The sequence below is a fragment of the Dipodomys spectabilis genome, unplaced genomic scaffold (genome assembly GCF_019054845.1).
Source record: "Dipodomys spectabilis isolate Male_0828 unplaced genomic scaffold, ASM1905484v1 ptg000141l, whole genome shotgun sequence".
In the NCBI taxonomy this organism is placed as follows: Eukaryota; Metazoa; Chordata; class Mammalia; order Rodentia; family Heteromyidae; genus Dipodomys; species Dipodomys spectabilis.
In genome coordinates this window covers 8110953-8124385 of record NW_024870818.1, presented here as the reverse complement: position 1 = coordinate 8124385, position 13433 = coordinate 8110953, and the positions used below count along the sequence as shown (strand labels likewise).

Below are 13433 nucleotides of genomic sequence, written 5' to 3'. Positions count from 1 at the left end.
TAAAAAAAAAGATCAAAGTAAAACTGAGGGAAACAATACATAGCAAATCTAAACATGAAGAATAGATAAGGAAAGAAGGGAAGGAGAGAGGGAAGGAAAAAGTAATTTAAGTAAACAACTCATTAGTAATTAACAAACTCAGCAATTACTCACCCATGGAAGGATAAAATAATAGCAGCAGAAATTAATGAAATATAAAAACACAAATGTGCTTACATAACACACAATTCAGCAGAGTGCTATTATCTGTTGAAGGAGGAAGAGGAAATTATTCTGTTCAGGCTGCTACTTCAAAACATCAGTACTACGTAACTCATAAAGAACAAAAATGTATCTTTTTTGTTCTTAATATATATATATATTATTGTAAATATACTGTACAGAGGGGTTACAGTTACATAAGCAAGGTAATGAGTCCATTTCCTATTGAACATTGTTACCCCCTCCTTTATTTTTCCCCCCAGGGTAAAACAAAAATGTATCTTCTCCCACTTCTGAAGGCTGTGAAGTTCTCGAGTCATGGTGCTGTTGGGTTTGATCCTCTGATGAGGGCTGCCTTGTCCTCCCATATGCACGTGCTATACCCTCTGGAGAAGAGGAATATGTTTATTCTTCTATGATAGAAGGAAGAAAGGCAGGGCTATTTCTTCAGAGAGGTGTTCTGTGTAATGTACAACTCCTTAAATGGCAGTACATGGGATTATAACTTAACTGTTAATATTTTAATTGCACATTTCTGTTGGCTGATATAACTCATAATTCATAAGGGGAAAATTTATTAGCAAACTTGAGTTTCCTTCCTGTAAGAGAGATATGGTTTCTATTTCTAATTCCCTAACTTCTGCTTTCAGGTATTTTCTACTTCTGCTTCTGTAATTCTTTTATTAATGATAATTATCATTCATTAATTTATTTTTGGATGATTTGTTTAAAAATATTACTTCCCTCAAATCACTTTCCTGTCAGAGTCTTGATGATGATTAGAAAAGAGCTACATGACATGTGTCCACTGTTAGGTCCCTGGGCTCATTTCTTCTACTCTCCCCTTTGCTTATGGCTCCAGCTATACAGGCCATCTTGATTTCCCAAAAACACAGGAAGTATGTTCCCATGTTATCTCTTCTGTACAAGCTGCTCCATCTGCTATTCTCCCCGATATTTCTAAACTCATTTTTTCAACTCCTTCAAGTCTTTGCTCATGACAACTTATCAATGGCTCTGTCAACCTAAATAACAACCAAAGAGAGATTCTTTCAAGAAAAAAAATGATATGTACTTGGTAATTTCAGCACACTATAGTCTGAATGAGTGTGCCATAGAAAACGCTGTGTGTGAAAACTGTGAGGGTGAAACAAGGGAATGTTTTTAAAGTCAAAATCAAGAGATAAGATCAGATATTTTGAAGCTATAATCCAATCTTTGGGTGTAAAGATTGATAATATGCCTGCTATCAATCTGAAGTTGAAAACTAGAGATGTTGGGCACATTTCTTTAGAGAAGGTGTGTGTGTGCGCGCGTGCATGTGTGTGTGTGTGTGTGTGTGTGTGTGTGTGTGTGTGCACGCATGCTGATATGTATGTGTAGTAAGATTGTGGGAGCCTTGGTACAGGATGATTGAGGTGGTTGTAGAGGTTTAATTTGTGATAGCAATAGGCAATTGTACATGTGCATCTTTCAGAACCTCTCAGCTTCATTTATTTACTTTTTTGTTAGCATTGAAACAAGCCACTCCATTTTGGTCTACCAGCTTTCGCCAGCCTTACCTTAGCCACTCTGTGAAAAATCACAGGAAGACCTCCATCCTTTCTACCAATCACATCTGAACCTATGATCTGAAGCAGTTCTCATAGGGTTTAAGCTGGTTTGAATTTCCTTTTTATCACTTGTGAATTGAAGTTATATGATACAGAGGTCTCCATTTTTGGTATTGCTAATATTTCCTAGTCTACAACCATTTCTCGCTGTATTTTCCTTTATAACAGTATCATTGACACATCTTATATTGTACTCCATCAATAAAATAATTTGAACTTTTAGGTTATCCTGAGGATTGAATTATCCAAGTATTTTCAGATGAATCATAGCTATTATCTAATATAAAACACAGAACCTTACTAATGGTTTGAAAGATATAAGCAATAAACAAGAGAATGTCAGTCTAGAACAAAACCTAAAATTTTTATTCAGAGCTTTCAAGAAGATCTTTTCTCATAAATATGTACTATTTGGGTTCACACGCACACACACACACACACCTACAGAGTACACAGACAGACACACACATATACTCACACACAGAGTGAAGTTCACAGTTCTAATGGTTATGGAAACTTTTTCCTCAAAGGAGCCATTTCAGAATTGGGATTTCCCCAGTTTTTTATTCACTTGCATGGTTATGTCACCATATCCGGTTCCCCAGCAAGCTCTGCTCCATAAATCTAAACATTGGAGATTGATTTACAATAAGCAATCTAGACAGACTACATATATCCTTCTAAAAAGGCATTTTTAGGTAGGTATTTCTTACTGTCTTTCAAATATAATTAGGATAATTTATAAGGAGGTCTGGCTAAGGTGGTCAGTGACTCTGCGTAAGAAGTAAGTCATGGTTGGCTTGTTCCACACCACAATAAATCTTTATTTATCCATTAAAAATCATACCTATGTACCACAATAAAATATATAAAGGCAGCCAAAATTTAGAAAACATGAGATACAGATGTAACAGCTTAAAATACTACCTCATTTTCTGTATTAAGAGCTAAAAGTGTTTATGGTGTCTCAAAAACATTATTCATTAAATTTATAGCAGTAAAAAAATTCTAACTGAACATGGTGATATATATTGTCATCCCAGCATTTGGGAGACTAAGGCTGGAAGATTACAAGTTCAAGTCCAGCTTGAGGCATATAGTAAAATCTTGTAAAAAAATTAAAAGAACTGAAGCTGTAGCTCAATTGTGGAGTATTTGCCTACCACAAATTCTTGTACAAGACCTTGATATCCATCTGAGCACTAAACACACACACACACACACACACACACACACACACACACACACACACACACACACACACACACTTCATTGAATAAGCCTTGTTGATTTGGAAACTTGGGTTGATGTTTTCTGATAAAAATATCTAAGACCTGATTCTAGAGACTGGATATTTTCTGGTATTAATAAATACAACTGAAAAGAATTAGATCTAAAAACAATTCACACCTAGAGATCTGAAGATCCAAGGGAAGAAGTTCTAGATTAACTGTGTAAGATGATCTTTACTTTCAAACTCTCAAGTATTAGTTTTTGTTGTTGTTGTTGTTAAAATTTGGTTAGTAAATTTCTACCTTCCTGTTGACAGTTTTTCTTGTAGGATAATAAAAATGTAGTGTGATTCTACATTTTATACAAGTGGTTTCAAAATAAAGTAAAATTTCTCATATATAAGATTTTCAATTAGGTTAGAAAAATGTTTTCATGTTTACATATATGTCAGTTTTAAATAAAACCACATCATTCTGGTTACTGTAATTTGTGATCTGTGGCTGTCTTGGAAAAAAAAATGTCCCTGAGACTCTATTTCAACAAAAAAAGCTATATGATATATGCCTATGATATATGCCTATAATCTTAGCTATTATGGAAAATATTAATAAGAGGACTGAGGTCCAGTCTAACCAAGGCAAAAAGAGAGATCCTATTTCAAAAATAACCAAAGCAAAATAGCCTGTAGGCATGTTTCAAGTGATGGACAGTTTGAGTCCAAACCTTAGTACTAGGAGGAGGAGAAGGAGGGGGTGGAGAGGGGCAAAGTGAAGGAAGGGGAGGGGGAAGAGGTAGGGAAGAGTGAGGAGGAGGAAGATGAGGTAGAAGAAGTAGGGAGGGAGGAGAAGGAGGAAGGGAGAAGAGGAGGAAGAAGAGATAAAAAGAAAAATGATATAAGTATTTCCAAGTATTCATTTCCAAAGTACCTTAGCTTTATCACAGGCTTCTTTTGAAAAGTTGTTGCTTCATAATCTGTTGGTTGAAATTTACTTTACCATAAAGGGTCAAATTAAGGAATCTATTTTCTCTAGAATACATATTCATTTGTAATCCAAGAATAGCCACTTAGCTATTTCTCTTCTGTCATTTAACAGCCAGAAGCTTTTTTTAAGTTATTGTTTTTCACGTTTGTTTTTTTCCTTTTTTAATATATATTTTATTGTAAAGATACTGTACAGAGGGGTTACAGTTACATGAGCAAGGTAATGAGTCCATTTCCTATCAAGCATTGTTACCCCCCTTTGTTTTTCCCCTACCATCCCTTCCCTCCCTACTTTTCCCTCCCAACTTCTCCCTCACTTTTTTTTTTTTGAGAGGTGTTTTACAATTATTTTTACATCTGTTTTACATCAGTTACTAAAAATATAACTCTACCATGAGCTCATAGGGAATAGCTTCCAGCCTTTCTGGTGCCTCTCCAATTCATTTCCACCAAGTGTTTGTCTCTGGGTGGAGCAGGCTGCTGCTTCACCCTAGAATCACCTTCTTTCTTCTGCTCTTTCTCTTTCACATATTTCAAGAACCTACTTTGACTCTTCAGAGTGTTAGGGTACTCCCATATATTGATATTGGAAACTATTTTTACCATTGTTGCTTGCATCTGTGCCAACAGCATGCTGGGTAACGTAGATTATGTCAGCTTTGGCATGATTACATTTGTGAGGCGTTCATACTCCCTATCTAGGAGATTCCCCTGTATGTGAACAAGGGAGCGGGACTGTGTATTTTGAAATACCTAGAGAACACATATCAGATCCCTCTCTTCTTTCCCTTTATATTCAACTGGTGAATTACTGGAATATTGCACTTCTGGTTTGAAGAAAGGAACATTTTTTAAAGTAGTAAGCAGGAAGTGGTGTGGAACACATATACTCCCAGTCCTCCAGAGGCTGAGGTAGGAGGATCAAGAGTTTGAGGCCATTCTGGGCTACAAAGTGAGATCCTGTCTTTTAAGGGGGAGAGGAGGGGGAAAGGAAGGGAGGAAGAGACATAGAAAAATATGGAGAGAAAAAAAACCTGTATCTTGTATTCAAGTTCTACAGTCCCCAAGCATTAGGTTTTATTATGAGATAATCAGTATAAAAGATTTCCATAATTATTTCTCATGTACTGGAATAATATTCTATGAGTTAGAAAAATATAACCTGTGGTTTGATTTTATTGAATACATAATGTGGTGCACATAAACATTGATATATGAAGACAGAAAAACAAAAACCAAGTAAATAAATGCCTAAAAGTAGCAATCTCAGGCTGGACTAACAGCCTTCTTCCCCTTTGTCTCTGTGTGGAGAAGCACCCGTGACCTATGATGTAAACAAGAGTAAGTCACTAGTGCAATTGTATCATCGCTATTAACATAGGTTGATGATTTCTTTTTCTAATTTTATAATAAAACACTTAATAGATCCAGAATACCTTCTGACTCCTCAGCCTGCACACTCTATGTAAATCTGCTGATGTGATGAATTCTGATAATTTGATGAATTATTTTCCAGTGTTAGTTCTGATCAATGCCACTCTTTTTATGTCATCCAATATTACAGTCTAGTCCATTTTCTAGTCATTTTTACAGGCCATATTTTATTGAAATTGTAAAGAGCACAACATAGATATTTACCAAAATTTATTTTCTAAAGTAAGTATGCTTAGATATGTTTTTATCCTATCATGATTAGGTCCACGATTACCAGGATTCCTTATTTTATGTAGAGAAAATTAGCATTTATTGCTCATATTGATTTCTGATTATTCAGCTTTTGTAAGGTACAATATATCTAAGTCTACGTATTGTCAATGGACAGTATGAAAGTGTATTTCAAATTTTATCCCTTTTTTTGTCAGTCATGGGGCTTGAACTCTGGGTCTAGGTGCTATCCCTCAGCTCTTCAGCTCAAGGCTAGCTCTCTACCACTAGAGCCACAGTGCCACTTCCGGTTTTCTGGTGGTTAATTTGAGATGAGTCTCGTGGACTTTCCTGCCTGGGCTGGCTTTGACCTGAGATCCACAGATCTCAGCCCCCTGAGTAGCTAGGGTTACAGGTATGAGCCGCCAGTTCCTGGCTTTATCCTTCTTAATATTGTCTGGGATACTGTCAATATTCTCAGCTAGAAAGCAAGAGATATGTACAGAACATCCCAAAATTTGTGATGTCCAGCAAACACTTATTTGTCATGGGGGGTTAGCAGGAATATTTCACCTTTCTCCACTACCTAGAGAGTTTTTACTCTTAGATCAGAATGCTTAGTTCAATTCTCAGTTTTAGCAGCTATTAGAGATGTGACCTTGGGTAAATCTTTTAATTTGTCACTGTCATAGTTAGCAGGTCTCTAAAATTGAGATGATGATAATCTCTAATTCATAGACTTTTATAACTCCAAGGTAATTGAGTGTTAGGTTTTGTGAATCTACTTGGAGCTACTTCCTTACCAAAGATACTAGATGAAACAAAAATCTCTATAGAGTTTCAACTTCCATAAATTCTTATTTCTGCTCTTATTTACCATTTATTTAAAGTCCAAAGATTAGCTTGTCTCATTTGTTCTTTTTTTACCCTTGGCTAGTTTGGAGCTCATAATTTGGGAGTCTCAATGGAAAAGAGTAATTTAATCTGTTGATCCATTTTGCTTGCTCTTTCAAGGGATAATTGCTACTTGTTTTGACTGGAAAATAGGCTCCGTTTTCTGATAACAGGATAGAAAATAGGGGTATACAGAAACTCTCTCCTATCTGTTACCTGCCTGTCCATGTACCAGTTTTAGAGTCCCAAGTCTGACTGCAATTTATTTCTTGATCTGATCTGTACTGTTCTCAAACTGCACAATTTTCTTTCTGCCCACAGTTGGCAACTATACATCCTGCCTACCCTGTCACACCAATTATCATTCTGAAAAGTTATGGTAATTGTTTATTATCTGTTCCAGCCCCATCCTAACATGAATGATAGCTCCATACATACAGAAAAAGTTCTCTTTGTCTACCACAAAGAAAATAATCCTCCAATAGATGTTATAATACATTAATTACTTAGTAGCACAATTGTGACTCTGTAAGTATTCATATGTTTTCAGAAGCATCTCACTGGGGACTTCCATCAAAGTAGCAAAGTAGATTGTTACCATACATTGGAAGCCAAGTGCACTGTTTTTAGAGACAATAATTCAAACTTTCTCCCATGCAAATTGAATATATATATGCCAAGAGCATCTTTTTTTGGTAATGTCAAAGAAGACACTTGAAGTCACCAAATTTGCATTAAGAACAGCACAACTTTGCTTCACATAATAGGTACCCTAGGGCAAGGTCATAACTTTAGCAATATTGGCTAGACAGGACTGAAAATGTTGATTGGTCATAGACTCCACTCCATATATATCTCCAGTGACACAGGTTTCAGTTGGTAATATTAATGGCATTTCTTTTTGGGGTTCCACCACTTCTTTTCAATGTTAAAATTCTGCCTCAATTTATGATTATCCCAAACTGCCACTCAAAAAAAGATTCAATCCTATGAGTAGATACTTGAACTGGAATTTTTATTCATAAGTATAAACAATGACTCTGTGCCACTGCTCTACTAAATCATGGAATGTACAAGTTTTGTGTGTTGTACTTTTGCTTCTTGATGAAGTTTTTCCTTGCCAAGAACAGCTCTTAAATTGTTAAGATGATAAGTAATATATTTGTGATATTTATCCTACCTGACATTTCATCGTGGGATATTTTACAGGATAGATCAAAATTAGTACAATAAAATAATTCTATTATCTCAATTATCACTTATACTGTGGAGAACAATTTCCTTTTCTAATAATTCTCTCATTCCCTGAAAACAACTGCAATCCCAACCTATTGTTACATCAAGATAATCCTCATTTCAGATGCCAGTAGGGTCCTCAAGCTTCCCAAGCTTCTGTTCAACTTTATTAAAAATCAGAAGTGCTAAGAGCCCATGTCCCTTACAATCGATGACTCACTAGAACAACTCAGAGGACTCAGGAAAACCTTACACTTACAATTATCATCTATAATCAAGTATGATCATCAATTATAAATAAGAATGTAACACAGAAGCAGGGCATCAGTGGCTCATACCTAAATCCTAGCTAGTCAATGGGCTGAATTTGTTGGATTTTGGTTCAAGGCTAGCCCAGGTACTAAAGTTTGCTAGACTTTTTCTTCAAAATCACCAGCAAAAAGCCAGGCTGGATATGTGGCTCAAGTGATAGAGCATCAACCTAACTAGTGCCAGGCTCTTAGTTCAAACCCCAGTACTACCATAAATTTTTTTCGAAAAGATACAACATAGAAATGGCCAAATGGATAAGCTGGCAATCGATCTTGAAGGGAAGACGATGGTCTTTGGGACCACCAACCTCCCAACACTTCCATATGTCTTACCAACCCCAAGATTCCCAAAACTTATGGTTCAAGAGTCATTTGAATCACTGAGCTTTTTTTCTTAGATGTACTTGACTGAATCAACCGTGGGTCACTGGAGACTGAACTTTTCAACCTGGTTCTCCTCTCCAGAGACTGGGGAGGAGGGGAACCCTTTAAATTATAATCCACTAATCATATGTATGTCCAGTTCTCCCACTGAAACTCTTTATGTAGGTTAAACTCAAATACAACAAGGGACTCATTATGAATAATCTAAAAACAAATCTAGTCACTCAGGATATTCCAAGGGTTTTAGGAATTCTATGGCAGGATCAGGGATATGTCGGGAAAAGTCACATTTACTGCCCCGACAGCATATTGTATCTAAATAATACTACTTTGTTCACTACTATGTAGCCTATTTTTTTTTAATTAAAAAATACAACATTTCAATCTTCCAAATGTATTTTAACATCTCAAAGAATGTGATTAAACACATTAAGCCTGAAACTTCAAAGTACACAACGTTTTAAGTCAGAACTAGGAAGAAGTGGGATTGTAAAGAATAATCTTTTTTTAAAAAGAGCAAAATTTAAATTTTAGATGTATTCTATTTTCTATTGTTCTCAAAAATAATTTTATTTCTAGTTTTAAGGGAATAGAATTAAGCCAAAAGCAATAAGGAATGAAAAAAATTCTGTCAGAATTTTTTGTTCTTTAAAATGCCTAAACATTTTAATGATGAAATACAGAAAAAGATACAGTATAAAAACATCTTGAAATATCATGACAAAGGTTTGATCATCACTGGTGGATAACCTGTGTACATTTGTATAATGTATTTATGGAACTTCAATCCTTATTTATTTGTGCTTATAATTTATGCATCTACTAAGGTCATCAAAAATACATAAGGAGGTAGCAATGTCAGAACGTTCAGCTTCAGGGAATATATACCCATGTTTTGTTGCAAATATACTATACTAACCTGAAAGAAATATCATAATGCTCTTTTGTTAGTAATCTCCCTTCCCATGATTTTTATTATTATTTTTTAATGCTGGCCCTGAGGCTTGAATTCAGGAACTGGATACTGTTCTTTAGCTAGTGCTCTACCACTTGTGTCATGGCTCCATAGCGCCACATCAGGCTTTTTGGTGGTTAATTGAAGACAAGAGTCTCACAGACTTTCTGGCCCATGGTGCTTTCAAATAACTAACCTCAGATCTTGGCCTCCTGAGTAGGTAGGAAACAGTACCCAGCTCCCATACTTTTCAATAAAGACTTTTGTGAAAACAAAGATACAGTACTTTTAGTATAAACTAATTAGAATGTTCATACTTATTTAATATTGCACTCAACACTTTCCCAATTTAACCATATTTTGCATATAGTTAATTTTTTAATGAAACTTTCAGGAGATAATAGAAACATCCCTTAACCAAAGGAGATAAATGTGTACAAGCTTGTATTTTTAAGAACAGTATCAACTTTAGTGTCATAATATGTTTCCAGTATTTTTTTCCATTTCCTTTTTGTGCTGGTCCTGGGGCTTCATTTCAGAACCCTTAATAGAAGACAAGAGTCCTACGGACTTTCTTGCCTAGGCTGGCTTGTAACCTCAATCATCAGATCTCAGCCTCCCAAATGGCTGGATTACTAGTCTGGCCTACCAACACCCAGCTCTAACTTTGAATTGAACACAATGAATACCAGGAAGTGGAAACCTCTGTGTGTGTGTGTGTGTGTGTGTGTGTGTGTGTGTGTGTGTGTGTGAGAAAGAGAGAAAGAGGGAGAGAGAGAGAAAGGGGAGGGGGCAGAGGAATGGAGGAAGAAGGGTGGGTATATGAAGTCATACTATTCAATGTACATATGTGAAATGAAACCAGGTAAATTGAGAGGATGAGTAGGGTTGGAAGAGATAGGGGAGAATGATGGAAGGGGTGACACTGATCAAGATTACTTGTTCTTACAAATTGACATGTTGAATTGAAACCCTTTTGTACAAGTACTTAAATAATAAAACGAAGTATAGCTTAGTATAATGACACCATGTCTTAGGACTTTGGCTAGATTTTAGAGATGTATCGAAGGTAGCTTGAGGTAAAAGGGTGAGCATTGATTACCATAGATATAGAGTTTCTGTTGAAATCTAAAGACAGGGATTAAGAGAGACATCAGAAAGCAATGGAAATCAAATAGGGTCTCTTTTTTTTCCCTGGAGTCTGTTGGCATTGATTTCCACGCTGAGAAATCTACTGCAGATTTCTGAACTCCAGAACTGTAAGATGATGCGTTCCCTTCAAAGCAACTGTTTGTGGCCATTTGTCACCACCATTGGAGGACATTAATACAGACATAATACATCCATTTTATCACAGTAGTGGCAATATTCAAACTTTAGGATTATCTAGTTAGTTTACATTTCTCTGTCAGCATCAAGAACAAAAGGCTATCAGGTAATACAAAAATGTAGCAAAAGATGCCATCTTATATCAGTTGTCAATCTCAGGCTTGTTAATTTGCTTTTTTACTTGTTTGTATATTTGTGAAGTTATTTGACATTTTAAATCTAACTAATTACTAATTACCATTTTTATTATGAGACAAAGTATTGCCCATTCTAAAGTAAAAACAATGTTTGCCTCTGAATTCAGGCTTTACTTACCACTACTTGGTTGTGTGACTTCTGGTGAAATTGTGTTGACTTGTTGAGTCTATTTTCACAACATGAAAATTGAATATCTCAATACTTACCACATTTTTATTTTATATTTGGCTATATAAAGTGTCAAATTCAACTGGCTCTTAGTAAATACTCAACAAGCATAAAATACTGTCTTCCTTCTTTATAATTCCTTTTGACTTTGGCTCTAAGTATAATAATCATAGTATTGTACTTACTTGTGAGTATAAAATATAAAACTTATTTATGTAGGTTCATATCAATGTTTTATTTTTTTGAAATATAGGTTTTTTTCCTGACAAATATCCTTTAGATAAAAATTTAAGAAAGAGTACGCAGAGGTATGGGTATTTGCATAGCACAGGCCAGCATGGTGTTGCCTTCAGGTGGAGATGTTAGATTTCTGAAGACAGAATACCGGAACTTTTTGCATTTGAAACTTTTGGTCTTCAGGGATTCGGTGTTTAGAGAAAGTAATTATGAAAAACTTGCTTCTTTATTTGTTACTTATAACTAACAGGGATCAAGATGCTTTGAACTCATAACTTCTTTGTTTAAATGGCAACTCTTGTGTACAGTTATGTAAAGATAATAACAATATTTTTTAACTGAATTTTTTTTAAAGTTAAATGAAAGCATTCATTCCATGAAGGTTATACTACTTGGTTTTAAAACATTTATTTATTTATTATTTTTTGTGGGAGTCTTGGGGCTGGAACTCAGGGCCTGGGTGCTGCCACTTGTGCCACTTGTGAGTATATTTTCTCTTTTGGGAGGAGATGAATTGGAAATGAGAGTCTCATGGACTTCCCTTCCTGGACTGGCTTCAAACTTCAATCCTCAGCTTTAATTCTCCTAAGTAAGATTACAGGCGTGAGCCACCAGGGCCCAGCCTACAACTTTTATTTTAATCTGTGGCCATTTGCTTACTTTTTGTCTCTGTTCATTCATCTATCAACAGTAGAATAGAGCTTACCTTGAAGTGTGTTTGTGAGGATAGCATCTTGAACTCTGTGAAAAAATTAATATTCTGTTTTATACCTAAGTGTTTTTTTTTACCAACTTTATAGCATTTAAATCATCATGTTCTTTTTCTTTCAGTACTGAGGGGTTGAACACAGAATGCCCAATATGCTATAAAAGCAGTTTGGTATTTGAGCCATGCCCCCAGTCCTTTCATTACATTTTGTCTTTCAGATAAGGTCTTGCTAACTTTCCTAGCATCTGTGATTACAGATGTGCACACCACATCATATCCTTTATTTTGGCACAATACTAGAATTTGAACTTGGGGCCCGGAGCCTCTGTTTGCTTGCTTGCTCTCTTGCGCTTAGCTGGTTCTCTACACCTTGAGCCACACTCTGGCCTGTTATTGAAGTTTTGTTCTGTTTCCTTTGAGACAGAGGTTTAGCTGTGTCAGACATGCTGGCCTTGAACTCCTGGGCTCAGTTTCCTTCTGAAATAGCTATGTGCCACAGCACCTTCCAATTTACAGATTCTGCATTGCATGTTCTAATTTTAGAATAGAATTTTGTATCTAAATGCAACTTTTTATTCAAAAAGTCTAAATTGTTGCATTTTTATATGTCTTATGCTTCCTCCACTGTCATGGAAAATACATGAAGTGGAAATTTATGAGAATTTGCGCCTGCTTCTTAGAATGAATCTATTTTTTATGTCCCTTTAAAAGGACATTAGCTTTAACTCTTCACAATACTTTCTTCCCTGGAAATACTAAACCTTTCTACTTACCTGGTGGATCTTCTTTTGGTTCAACATTACAGAGTCCAGTATTTTATTCAATGGAGGGTATTGATCAAAGGTCTGCCAACCATTATTGGGATTCTTCTCTAATTTCTAACTGTAGGCAGAAGGGGATAAAAATATTTTCATTTTTCTGCAACTTCATTCCCATCCTCCATGCATCTGTAATGAGAAACAGTAGTTTCAGGAGGCAGTCATATAAGAAGAAATTCTCTGTGTTGCTGAGAGGTTTCCTTTCCATACTGTTGACCAGTAAGCAAAGCTCCTGTCCATGGTTTCCTTGTCAGAGTCCTTGCGAGGGACGCTGCTGCATCAGCGAATATCATCTTATGTGCTCTACTCTGATGACCTCAGGGGACTTCATGCCCAGTTTCTATGCTGAAATTGGATTTTTGTCAAGAGACTCAAAACTTATATCCTGTTCTCCTACTTCTCAGTTGAATTTTCTAGTTAGTTCATGACTAGTCACAGACTAGTTGTTATAGTCCTCAATTTGATCCCATCTGCCCTAGATTTTATAGGAACATTCCTGAAGTACAAGCTTCATGGCTTTG

General features: G+C 35.8%; 1 long non-coding RNA gene across 1 annotated transcript; it reads right to left on the bottom strand.

Annotated features, from left to right (window-relative positions):
- Nucleotides 1–420: 420 nt before the first annotated feature.
- LOC122117450 lies at nt 421–13031 on the bottom strand. Its single transcript, XR_006149164.1, has 3 exons — nt 12868–13031; nt 12092–12126; nt 421–587 (listed from the first exon to the last, which is right to left on the bottom strand). It is a non-coding gene; the product is annotated as an uncharacterized LOC122117450 (long non-coding RNA).
- Nucleotides 13032–13433: the final 402 nt, after the last annotated feature.